Raw genomic sequence first — 14,121 nt, forward strand, 5'->3', positions numbered from 1 at the left:
AAAAGAAAATATGCAGAAATCCACCAAAATATCCATTAATATGAACACAGAAAATATGATTAATGATCACATCTTATGACTTCGACGGGAAAAATAAAATTACATTTTCATATAAAACTAACACAGCAAACATTATCGAAAATGACCACAGAGCACATTGCCTTAAACGGCCACAGCAACTCTCACAGATAATCTGAATTCAAATGAAGACAAGATTGCAAGTAAAACACCCCACAAAAAATTTAGTTAGAATGACGCACTAAATGGGCAGACACAGAGACACACACACAGTCTCACACACGCAAACACACACACACAGTCTCACACACGCACACACACAGTCACACAACGGAGACATGCACAAATATGAACACACAGACACAGCGACACAAAGTAATACACACACACGGAGAAACACAGAGACACACACACACAGAGACACACAAAGACACACACACACACATGCACAGAGAGACAAAGGCACTTACACGGACACATGGATACACCATGCACAGAGACACACACACATACAGACTTAGACAGAGATACACACACATACATTGTCACACACAGACACAGAGAGATACATAACCCTCGTTTTTGTCTCTAAAGCTGCTTCGCTGTCACATTTAACGTCCTAACGTTACCTTAGTGAGGAGACAACTCTGTCAGAAATATGTCAGTGCTGCGTTCACATAAAATGGCCACTGTGAAGAAACGCCAAATGGCTGACTGATGTTTGTGGATATTTTTCAGATTCCCAGAGAGGGAGAGCGAGATGGAGAGAGGGACAGAAGACACAGACACAGAGAGTGAGAAAAAGAGCGAGACACAAATTGAGAGAGGTATAGAAGGTCTTCCTTTTGCTGCACATTTTAACTTGTTCCCATTTTGTTTATATTTTCTCTCCTCAACTTATTATCCAAAATGCATCACATTGCTCAGCGTTGAAGTTAACTCTCTGTCCGGGGACTAAAATCCTCGATGTGTTATTTCACCACCTTGTTATTTAACCCTTGCTATCCTGCTATCATTCTGATATATCTACACTGCACACTAATGGATGGACCAATGCCACATAGGAGATTAGTGCGCTAACTTAAAGTCCATAGTATTGGGGGTAGTATAATTGCACAGATTGAGAATTGGTTAGCAGGCAGGAAACAGTCAGTTGGAATTAATTAATCTTTTTTCTAAGTGGCAGCCAGTGACTAGTGGGGTCCCGTAGGGGTCAGTTCTTGGATCCCAGCTCTTCACAAAATACATCACTGATTTGGGTAAGCTGTGTATCCTCCAGTCTCTCTGTAGTTCTCTGTGTATCTGTCTGTTCACCGTATTTCTCTGTGTATCTGCCTGTCTCTCCGTATTTCTCTGTGTATCTTCCAGTCTCTATGTATTTCTCTGTGTATCTGCGTGTTCACTGTATTTCTCTGTGTATCTGCCTGTCTCTCTGTATTTTGCATTGTATCTGCCTGTGTCTCTGTATGTATAAATACAGAGAGACACGCAGATACACAGAGAAATACAGTGAGATAGGCTTGAGGCTGTCAACAACACTCAGATTTGAATTCAATTGGTTCCGTGTCTCTGAGTGCTTCTTGCTCCAAATTCAGAAGCTGTTTTGCTCTGCTGGGACTCTGGATGCTGCTCTGGATACAAATGTTGCAATGTTGTCTTCTGCAGCCTGCTTTCTACAGTTTAAACCCCCAGCACAAAGACACAGGCTTTTAAAAGAGACAATGCTGTGTGATTTCTTCTTTTGGTTTCAGCATTTCTTTTCAATGTGTACATCTGTCAAACACCACATTTTTAACCGTATATGTGCAACTTCATAACAACATGGACACAAATTGAATTCTAAATGGGGAATGCAAGTACAAATTAATAACGTCAGAAAAGTAACAGTCAGAAATTTTAAAATTAAATAGCATTTAAAATAAAGTGTTCTTATCAATTAAAATATACACAACAGATATTGTTTGAAATGTGCACCACAAATGTCATTTAGAATTGTCACAGCACACATCACTTCAGTTGTACAAAGCAAATATCTCTAAAACTGAACAGAACTAACAACTCTGAAAATGATCATGCTGTTTATCGTCACAGCTTAACACAGCAACTCTCATTCAATTGTCCATAAAAGGACAAAAGAACAGTTGAGCAGACACAACAAACATATGTTTAAATGGTTTACAAGAAGCGGCATTAAAACTGGACACAGGACAGATCTTTAACATTGTCACAGCAGTCATGTTTTAAAATGATCATGAAAAAAACAAATTAAATTGAGGCAGAAACTGAGCGAGATGGAGAGAGGGACAGAAGACACAGGCATAGAGAGTGAGAAAGAGAGAGAAACACAGATTGAGAGAGGTGTAGAAGGTCTCCCTTTTGTAGCACATTTTAACTTGTTTCCATTGAATACATTCAATGTCCCACCGCCCACTGCTCTCTGGGGAAGGGAATTCTAAACACTAACCACACCCTGAGAGAATAAATTATTCCTCCTCATCTCCATCTTTAATGGGAGCTCCATGAATTTTAAACTGTGCCCTCCCTGATACTAGATTCCCCCATGTTGGCCCCGTTCTGTGATAATTAATGCAGATGTTTAAAGATTATTCAATAGCTCTTTAAGGGACACAGGGGAAAAACATGCAGTTCTTTACACAACAGATATATTTCAAGGGGATACTGCAGCCAGCTGTAACTGAGTGGGCAGTAATCTTCCTCAGAATCAGACAGATTGTGGGTTCAGCTCAGATCCTCAAATACTAGGCCCTTAGCATCGATCAGAGACTCCGCGCACAGCATGATGGGAGAGGGGACAAAGGAAACTGGTGTTGAATTTGTGAGCCTTGCTTTGTGGAAAGCTTTAGTGTTGGGGAGAATGGCAACTTTTGAATGGACCTACCATATATTAAGCTGATCTTTCTCTACACCCTATAGGGAACTGCAACACTATATTCTGCACCCTTTCCTCTCCTCCACCACTATGTACTCTACAAGAAACTCTGCTCAGTCCTGTGTTGAGTGTGGGATCAGTGTTTGCTTTTCTCAAACCGCACTGATATTCCCAACAAGGGCAAGAGGTTTCAGTGTTTAAAAATGTAAAAAATTAAAAACAAAAGCAGACAGGATTGGGTTAGATCTCACGGGATCCAGGGTGAGGTAGCCAAATGGATACAAAATAGGCTTGATGACAGAAGACAGAGGGTGTCTGTAGAGGGTTGTTTCTTTGTCAAACTGGAGGCCTGTGACCAGCGGGGTGCCTCAGGGATCGGTGCTGGGTCCACTGTTATTTGTCATTTATATTAATGATTTGGATGAGAATTTAGGAGGCAAGGTTAGTAAGTTTGCCGATGACACCAAGATTTGTGGCATGGTGGACAGTGAAGAAGATTCTGATCCGCTGTTGAACCGTTCGATCGACTATTCTCACATTCTCAGCCGATGTTGTAAAATACGAGTCGGTTGCCCTCAGATTCTGAGCCACACCTCATTCTTCGACCTGTTAATAGACGTGGTTATCACTCCAGAGGCACAGTTGGGTTCTATTGAGAATGACATGAATTACAGTCCAGTTACTGAACAAACTGGTTCAGTTATCCCCTTCCAATTCATTTTGTACCAAAATAAAGTGGAACAACGAATGGTGGGAGAACAGGATTGCTGAGGGAAACAAGATGGAAATACTGGATGCACTGGCAAATCTGTCCTTCGTGGTAGTATATGCGAGTTATTCAGGTTAATTTTCAGGATGTGAATGATTTTTTTCTTAATGGTGAGATTAAAGGTTATGAATCTTCTAAATTTAGCCGTTGGTCTGATGTTACTGATGATGGAATTCCGAGAGGGCACAATTAAATACAGCAGGATTATTTGCTTGTAAGGAAAATGCGTTAATAAATGGAAATGGTCGCAAATATGTGAATGGAAAATTTTGTCTGATGAACTTAGTCAAGTCATTGCTGTATTTCCTGAAATGGCTGAAGGAGATAGATATGTCCGTGTCATGTGCATGGTCTTCGAAAGGTTGTGCAATCAAGAGCAATGTAACGGAATTGTCATGGAAACTGCAATGTATCGATGCACGGGCATTATCCGCATAGATGTTATTTCTTCCAATAAAACAGGAATCACAGGTGAATGGGGAAGGGCCGTTTTTCATATGACTTCATTTTTTGCATAAGTGATAAACAGTGAGTGGGTTGGATGCAGGATGTTGAGGATAAAGATTGGTGAAACAGGATCGTGGCAGTTGGAAATGTTCATAAGGAAGAGAGAAACGAAAAAGAACGTACGTTGGAGGTAAGGGGAGATATATGGTAAAATATATCAGATTAAAATATTACTGATGACTTGTTAGGTCTCAGCTGGAATGATGTGTCTCATTCTGGACGCAACAATTTACGATGTATTTGCTGACCACAAATACTTCTTTCTGTCTCCGAGAGATAAGGTACAGGGAAGAAGCAATACCTTTAGTTGACCTCTCGTCAGTAATTGCATCTTTCCTGGCGTTTGTCAAGACAAATGTTTGAGAGGCAGATCCTGCCACAAACTGCAATACTGATGCTGTCAAGTGACATGGCTGGTAGTAATGTTGGACCTCGGCGCCTTTTCCCAAGATCCCACAGTCACTGTCAATTGTCCCGATGGATGCTAGCTCATATGAAGTGTCACTGTTTCCCTCTTTCTCTGACTATACTCCGCATTAGTCGACGTTTAGAGCCGTAAACCTCTTTCCAGCATTCTTCAGCCGTAGCTTTGACGTCTGTTGTGGCTATCTCTCCATATAGGAGGCCACATGTCTGAAACATTCTTCCATCCAGTGGCCGTGCGTGATCCTCCAAAGTTGTCTCTATATGATAATTCCCACAAAACTTCTGAGTTCTCCCTTTGTTAGAGTTCTGAATTCGTGATTGGTTTTCAATCGGCGCAGACCTGTGGTGAGCCAGCCAATGAAAGGAGGCGAAATTAAATTCTAGGCCGCTATGTACCGCCAACCTTCCATAACCATTGCATTTGGCGCTGGGAATGCAAACGTTACGAACCAGCAGATTGTTCCTAAGTGTCAGCTCCATGTTATCCTGCGCACGTGTTTTGATTTGTTCGAAGATATTGGCTACTTTTCCTATCCGTGCTTTGGGCTCTGCTTCAAGGGTAGTGATGTATTTCACCCTGAACCCAATTTAGTTGCATTGGCTATCCTCTTCCTGTGGATTTTCATTTTGTTTAATCAGGGGCACAAACACAAACAGAAAACTAGCCTCACCATCACTGCTTGACTTGCAAGTTTAGTTAGGAAGAAACAGTTCAATTTATCTGACAGAGACTCACTGAGCACTTTTCACAACGTTTCCATGACTACTACAACATTTTCAGCCTTGATGACTGATTTGTTCAGGATGTCAAATTATGTCTTTTTTGCCTTCACTGAACGTCTTTTCAGATGGCAGAGCTTACAGTCTGGCCGAGTCAGTAAGTGAATGCCTTTCGTACCTACAGATTGGAATCATAGGCAAAGAAATGACACAACTGCCTGGAACAGAGGCCATATTTCACCTCATTTTTCATTCTTAGTCTGAGTGGAATGGGAGAATTGAAATTATGGAATGCATTGTATGTTGTTATAGAAGGACGGGATGAAGCTGAACAGCTTGTGTGAAAAGAAAATGTACTCACAATTGTGTAGGCACCATCTTCTTTAAAAGCATTGAATACCAAATTGAGATATGATAAAGTAAATAAATAATTCGTATATGGATTAGATCATAGCCACAGCACATCTGTTCGCATGAGTGTCATTGTTCCACTGGTACATGGAGACTCTTCTGCTAATTCGCATAAAATTACATGTTCCTGGTGCTAAGAATAGAACTACGTTGTGTTTATGCAGCTTGCTCTGTCATCGTTGATTGTGTGTCGTTAGGTGACTTTGCCTAACGTACACGCTGCGGATGAGAGCCTATCTTCCAACAGAGAAGTAAACACGTTGAATATTCTTGCGCTGGCTGGCGCTTTCTTTTTTTGAGCAGTTCAGCAAATATTCTTTCTTTTCCATGTTTACAACTGTTCTCTGGGTGGCCGCTTCCCATTATGAGTTCAATGAGGCAGATTGTCATGATCTCATTCTGCACTGTGGGATCCGATGATTATAAGATTCGATGTAAATCAGTCGGGGTAGGAATTTGGAAGCGAGTGTCAAGCCCGGACTCCGTGGCATCAATCTTAGAAGCATTGCGGGAAATTGGTTTATTTTCTTCACTGAGTCCTTCAGCATCTGCTAGACTCCGAAACTAATCTTTGTTGTTGCCAGGGCTTTGGGACCAGTCTGACTGAACTTGTCGTTCTTCATTGTAAGCAGTGATTTTTTTTTACATAAATTGATCTGCCTTTGCCCAGGATAGCATCTCCGTTTCTGGCATGGCTGTTCTGCTTGCCTGAAGGTCATGCTGTGCTTCAGATGTTTAGTGTATGTTCTTCATCATGGCTTTCTTTTTTGGAATAATGAATTATGTTATCTTAGCAAACAATGCCGAAATCCAACTTTCATGTTCGGATGCCAAATGATGTTCCTCTTGCTTCATGGATGATTGAATTCAGTGGCTTTCAACGTTCCTCAAGATCTGTTGATGCAATGTGGGCCCTTGTGTATGAACATTTCAAATGTATGTCTTTGCATGATCACTTGGTGGAGAGATCATTTCTTCCACATGTCATTAAAATGTTCTTCATATTTGACAATGCAGAAGAAAATTTGTGTGGAGAAGCTTCTGGTATTCTTTTTTTCTGACCCCATATCAGGTGTGGTACACCGACGTTGCTGCTGTTGGTTCGATGGACTGTGTCAGCTGGTTTATTCTGCAAAGCTTACATTAACCTAATGATCGTTTTCTCTGTTATTTCTCTGGCAGAATAATGTATACATAACCTAATATATAGATGATGATGTTGTTACTCCGGTTTCGTGGAAAACAACCAAGTAGATACCAATTATGTTTCGCTCATGATATATCAGGGTCGACATGCACGATTTACTCTTCAGTTTATGCCACAGAGCACAGATCTTGCCTTGCTGCTGCCAGGCCAAAATGTTGCACTCTTTCATCTTCTTTCTCACAGCTTATCCTGGCCATAGTTTTCGGAGATGCAATCCTGCCCATAACTTCTCAAATGCACAGACTTGAACCCAAAGGGACAGTGAAAACGTAATGTCTGGGGCCCAATAGTGTCTGGCTTTTCTCACAATAAGTTCATTTGATCGAGAAAAAACACTCGTCCAACTGGGACAAACTTTACCTTTGTTCCATCCAAAAATTTTGATTTTGGTACTGTCGACAACGATTTGAAAGGCATTGACCTGTCAAGCGCAAAACTTCATTCTGAGATGCACTTTTTTGTCCTGCAGATGCCCCATTTTATGGCAACTTTAGGGACGGTCAGCCTATTAGCACTGGTACTGATTTGAAATCCCAGCGATAAAGGAAAAATTCAGTTAATTCTAATTACTTAAAGTAAATCAGTCCTCCTCAATGATAAAGGAAGCCACTGGTTCAGTCATATAAACAACCGCAGTGCACATGCACATGACCACAAATACCGTTTAATTTGGCAACAGAGTCAGCACGATAAACCCTAAAATCTCTCTATTAAAACAGAAAATACACCACAACAGATGCTTTACATAAAACTGGAAGCCCACCAATACCCTCAGCAGAATAAAGCATTCCTGCATAACAAAAATCCATGGACTCACTTATTACACAACACTGAAGGTCACTGCATCAAGCCCACCACATCACAGCAATCCAGGTGCCCAAATCATCCTTCCCGGAGCAGTCTGATAAGCAAAAGAGCTCAGCACAACAAATTCTCCAAAAAATATGTTCATCCCTCACTAGCTAAACAAAACATATTCTTACTCACTAACTAAGCCCGAGTCAAACAGAGCAGTGGCATTTAATCATCTTCCTCCCGCCATATGCGAGCTCAGGCGTGTAGCAGTCAGAGACCTAGCTGCATGACTGGTGGAGTATTCGCAGAAACTCTTCCCCTTCCACTCCAACGAGAGCCTCCTAGAGTCAATGCCAAACGACTACTGCCTTTCTACAGTCATCTGCTGATATGTCGGGGATTGCAGTAAATTCTGAAGTTCTTCGAAGAGCGAGAGGAATGATGAGGCGCTCAACAACCTCCTGCAGTTATGAGCCTCTATGCCTCTCCTCCTCTATAGCAACAAACTTTAATTTTGATTTGGTTTGTTATTGTCACATGTATTGGCATGCAGTGAAAAATATTGCTTTTTGCCCAGCATACCGTTCATGCAGAAGGCAAGGATATCGGGCAAAATGTAGTGATACAGCCATAGCCAGTGTGTAGAGAAAGATCAACTTAATGCGATGTAAATCCATTCAGTTGTCAGATGGCAGCATGGAAGAAGCTGTTCTTGAGTCGGTTGGCATGTGTCCTTAGACTTATGCATCTTTTTCCCGACTGAAGAATGAGAGAGAGTATATGAAGCGAGCATACCACAGCAGTGCAGCACTGAAGCTGCAGCAGACCAGGGGGGAGCCGTGCAGCAGGATGATATTTCTGATTTCCACATTGATATACAGGAAAATGCAACGGTTAAGGACTGCAACAATTGCATTGACATGGCTACTGTGTTGAAGGAAGGCTCCGGGCCTTCAGCGGGGAGGAGCCTTCAGCGTTTTCAATGGAAGAGCCCACACCTCCTTAATGTCACATTCATACTGGTCACTGAATAATTCCGTTATCCTCAGTTTCTTGAGGTTTGTAAATGGGCTGAAAATTATTAGGCCACAGCAAGGATCCAAGAAGAAACCTTGAGACATGTCTCCCAGCAGCTGAAAAGCGCTGCTGACGTCAATACTCACCACATACAGGTTTTGAAGCAAGTTTGTGAGACAGCATAATGACATTCCATTACAGCAAATTGAGCCGCTGAAACAGCACAGTGTGCGCCATCATCAGGTTATCAAGAATATGGTGGCACTTCATACTGCATCATCTGGCCAGGAGCTGCCACGTACAGAGACAATTGCTGCTGGATCAGATGCAGCGCCATCAGGAATGCAGGAGGCACATGAACCGGCACGGGTCACTGGCCGCCATGAGGGACCCTCTCTCCCTCCAACACTGCACCCTGTACTTCAACATTATCATGTTCATGCTCTTGCTCTAATTGCACTGTGCAGCATGGCACTGGTCTGATGCAATAAATAAGCTGCTGAAGCGGTATCTTTTTAATATGGGCTTTATCATCAGTATGTTTTGGCTTTGTTTCCTTAAATGATGCTATTCAGTTATAATTATCTCGCATTTCAATATTGCCCCATAACCTCTGATCGCCGACGGTCCGCCTAAAATTGAAAGAAAATTGAATATTGACGTTTCCTGAGCAGCTCGAACGAAACTCCCGATGTGTGAAGCCGACTGGGACCCTCAGCGCAGCCATCGCAACAGGCCCCAGCACATCGCAAAATATTCCAACCCAGGACCCCTTATGACACAGCAACCCAGAAACGTCCATTGAGGTCCAGATTTAAAAAGACAGTTTGACATTGAAAACGGAGTCCCCTGCTCTTATGGAAGGAATGTGTTTGTACTTGCACTTGAGTTATTTTCCTACAACTTTGAAGTAGTTAATAGACTGTTATTGGTTCACTAGAATTCTCATTCTTAAACCAATTCTAATGATTGACCACGAGTATTATTTCACATGTATAAATAAATGTCATAATTGTTTTAAAGTCGTGAACACATTATTTAAAGTAATAGATTTGGAGGGGCGAGTTTCCCCATTCCACCCTCCACGTGAATCGTAGCGACCATGGAAAGGTCCGTTGACCTCAGGCGGGATTTTCAATTTCGGGGTGAACACAGCCAGAAAATCTCACACATAGAATCTCGACGGTGAAGAAGGAAGCCATTCGGGCCATCAAGCCTGCACCAACAGCATTTCCACCCAGACTCTATGCCCGTAAACACATGAATTTACGTTGCTCATACCCCTGACACTAAGGGGCAGTTTAGCATGGCCAACCAACCTAACTCGCAGCTCCTTGGACTGTGCGAGGAAATCGGAGCACCCAGAGGAAACTCATGCCGACATGGGTAGGACGTGCAAACTGCACACCGACAGCAAATCAAGGACAACATTGAACGTGGGCCCCTGGCACTGTGAGGTAGCAGTGCCAATGTGTCGCCCTAAATCTGCATCATATTACTGTTATGTACCTTTCTAATATGCGTGGTATTACTCTAAGTACATTTTGTGTTTAAAGTCAGAATATAGTTAGTGAAAAGTTTGCTGGAAGAAAAGAGATCTCAGAATGTCTTTGACCATGATTTCGAAAATTTCTTGCATGAAGTAGAACACAGTTCAAACCTCGTGCAATGGTAAATCAAAGCCAGCAAGGAAAATACAAGCTATGGCTTGGAACGAAATTGAAACATTGGTGTCTGCAGATAGTGAAGTGGCTGCAGATCACTGTCGCAACAAAGTAATGATTTGATGCTTTCAGATGGGTATGTAACGTTTTGGATGAAAAATTAAAACGAACAAAATCACTTTCAAAGTAAAGATTTCAGTATGCTTTGCATAAATAGTAGTCACCTCGCAGCTTTGCAGAAGGTGTTGTAAAATTCAATAACAAGGATGATTTCCGACGCAAGTGAAATGACCAAGATGCAGCTCGGAATGGTGTCCCCCAGGAGCCCCAAATGGCAAATGAGCTGCTGAGACAGCATCGTGAGAGTTCGCTGCAGTGAAATGAGCAGCTGAGACAGGAAAACGAGGTCCTTCAGCAGATAATAATGAATAAAGAGGTGACATCTAAGAACATAAGAAATAGGAGCAGGAGTAGGCCATCGAGCCCCTCGAGCCTGCCCTGCCATTCAATAAGATCATGGCTGATCTGAAGTGGATCAGTTCCACTTACCCGCCTGATCCCTATAACCCCTAATACCCTTACCGATCAGGAATCCATCAATCCGTGATTTAAACATATTCAACGAGGTAGCCTCCATCACTTCAGTGGGCAGAGAATTCCAGAGATTCACCACCCTCTGAGAGAAGAAGTTCCTTCTCAACTCTGTCCTAAACTGACCTGCCTTTATTTTGAGGCTGTGCCCTCTAGTTCTAGTTTCCTTTGTAAGTGGAAAGAATCTCTCCATCTCTACCCTATCCAGCCCGTTCATTACCTTATCGGTCTCTATAAGATCCCCCCTCAGCCTTCTAAATTCCAACGAATACCAACCCAATCTGCTCAGCCTCTCCTCATTGTCAACACCCCTCATCTCTGGTATCAACCTGGTGAACCTTCTCTGCACTCCCTCCAAGGCCAATATATCCTTCCGCAAATAAGGGGACCAATACTGCATACAGTATTCCAGCCGCGGCCTCACCAATGCCCTGTACAGATGCAGCAAGACATCTCTGCTTTTATATTCTATCCCCCTTGTGATATAGGCCAACATCCCATTTGCCTTCTTGATCACCTGTTGCACCTGCAGACTGGGTTTTTGCGTCTCATGCACAAGGACCCCCAGGTCCCTCTGCACAGCAGCATGTTGTCATGTCATTCCATTTAGATAATAATCCAATTTGCTATTATTTCTTCCAAAGTGAATAACCTCGCATTTGTTAACGTTATACTCCATCTGCCAGATCCTCGCCCACTCACTCAGCCTGTCCAAATCTCTCTCCAGACCTTCTACGCCCTCCGCACGATTCACTTTTCCACTTATCTTTGTGTCGTCTGCAAACTTTGTTACCCTACACACAGTCCCCTCCTCCAGATCGTCGATATAAATGGTAAATAGTTGAGGTCCCAGTACCGATCCCTGCGGCACGCCACTAGTTACCATCTGCCAACCAGAAAAGCACCCATGTATTCCGACTCTCTGCTTCCTGTCGGATAGCCAACAGGATCTGCTGCTGCACTCTCTGTCCAGCAGCCACCCTTTTGCAGAGACTGTTGTTGCTGGGCAACATACTCTTCCATCTGGGATGCAGGAAGATCGGTCATGTGGACGGGGAAGTCCCCATGGATAACGCAAGAATATTTAGTGTCCCGATCCTCTCCCTCCAACACTTCCACCTCCACCTCAACAACTTTTCCTTTTATGTATGTTGCGTTTTTAATTGCTTATTTTGATTCAGTTATGGTTAATCTTTCTACCTTTTTTATTTGAATTATCCAATTGCTATTCTCATATTTGAATATTTCGTTTTGATGTTTGACGTTTTAGTAAAAAATGTATAATTGTGCTAATTTCAATGGAAAAGAACATTTTAGCCCAACGACAAAAATATATTTGTAATTGGAAAAAAATAAATATGTTCACATTTATCTGAACATAACTACCTCATCTTTTCAAATTGTTTGCAATAAAATAATTTGTATACCTTTAATACCACAAATAATTGATCACCTGAACATAATGCATGGGAAAGTTTGGTGACCGGAGGAAGACTGGCGTGTATTAAGGAGATTACTCCACAGGAGGAACATGCTTGGGACCTGCTGGGTTCGTCAACGCCCAGAATATGTGATGGTGGGGATATTGGGTTTGGTCAGGGCGGACGAAAAGCCAATTGATTATATAGACACACACGACAGTTATGATGATGGAAAATAATTGTGCTTTCTTTAACTCTCACGGATGCCATGATGACAGAACAGCGAAACATGGTTGAGAGTCAGGCCATCCTATCTGCTGGTGATGTAACGGAAGCTGGTACATCACAGCAGTACAGCACGGAATCTGTGGCAAATGAGCGAGAAACCTTGTATCCTGCTGAGTTTTTTGACATTGATACTGATGTTCAGGATGATCCAGTGTTTAGAAGGGGGAGGCCAGTGATGACCCGGCTGCTGTAATGGAGGAAGAACAACCAGAACTATCAAGAGCTGAGGAGCCTTTGCAGAGGAAGATTCTGCAGCCCCTGAACATCAATGTCTTACTGTCAATGACAGTGAGGAAGTAGTCATTAATAAACTGTATGAGGTTGTAACGGTGTTGACTGAAGGTTGTGCTGAAACTGGAAGGAGGAAAGCTGTAGCCCTGAGTGATTTCTCCCCATAGCTCTAAATAGCAAATGCGCTGCTGAGGCAGCATCATGAGGGTTCGGTGCAGCAGAATGAGCTGCTGGGACAGAGTTCGTTATAGTAGAATGAATTGCTGATGCGATGGAATGAGTTGCGAAGAGAGCAAAATGAATTCCTTCAGCAGAGAATGAATAAAGTGGTGAGACGTGCAGGAGAAAGAAAGAACAGAAAGAAAGCTTCCGCGTGTGTGTGACGTCGCTTGCCTTCGCGAAACTTGTGTTTCATGCTGGTTCTTCTGACCTATCCAAGTGAGTAAATCTTCGCCTACTTATGTCGAAGAAAAACGCTAATTCAAAGACTTACACAAACAAAAGGGCGACCATAGATTTGTGCGAAGGTGATGACCAATAAAGCATGAGCCACTCCAATTGTGCAGTATGTAAGAATGGGAGACGTACTTACACCCTTGCTAACAGCTCTTACTTACCTGGACCATTTTAGAATACTTTTCTGCACCTTCTCCAAGATGCTGACACTTGGTCCATGTGCATTGTCAGAGTTTGCGAAGAAATTAGCGACGGCCTGTCTAATGACTAATAAGGTTTGCAGATTTATTTATTTAATTAGTCTTCATTGCTCTCTTTGCCTTTTTACGTTTTGAAGAAAGTAAGAAGCATACTTTACAACTTGGAACACCAGCATACATACGACTCATTTCCCAGGAGCATCATTACATCTAACCAATTTGTTCCATTTAGACGTTATTGCAATTTAAGCTGCATGTGTCTTTTGACTTTAACATCCGGTTTAAATTCACCAACGGCCTTCAACTTCGCCCTCGCTGTATTTTTTTTTTACCGCGTTGACAGGCGCCTCCTTCGCATGTTTTGCAATTATTTTCTTCATGCAAAAGAATGTACAATTTATTGAATGAAATGCAATGTTTTTAATACCAAAAGAGAAAATAAGCTGGAAAACCTCAGCAGGTCTGGCAGCATCCGTCAGGCGGGTAAAGAGCTGACGTTTCGAGTCTAGA

Source organism: Mustelus asterias, unplaced genomic scaffold (assembly GCF_964213995.1).
Source record: "Mustelus asterias unplaced genomic scaffold, sMusAst1.hap1.1 HAP1_SCAFFOLD_667, whole genome shotgun sequence".
NCBI classification, from domain to species: domain Eukaryota; kingdom Metazoa; phylum Chordata; class Chondrichthyes; order Carcharhiniformes; family Triakidae; genus Mustelus; species Mustelus asterias.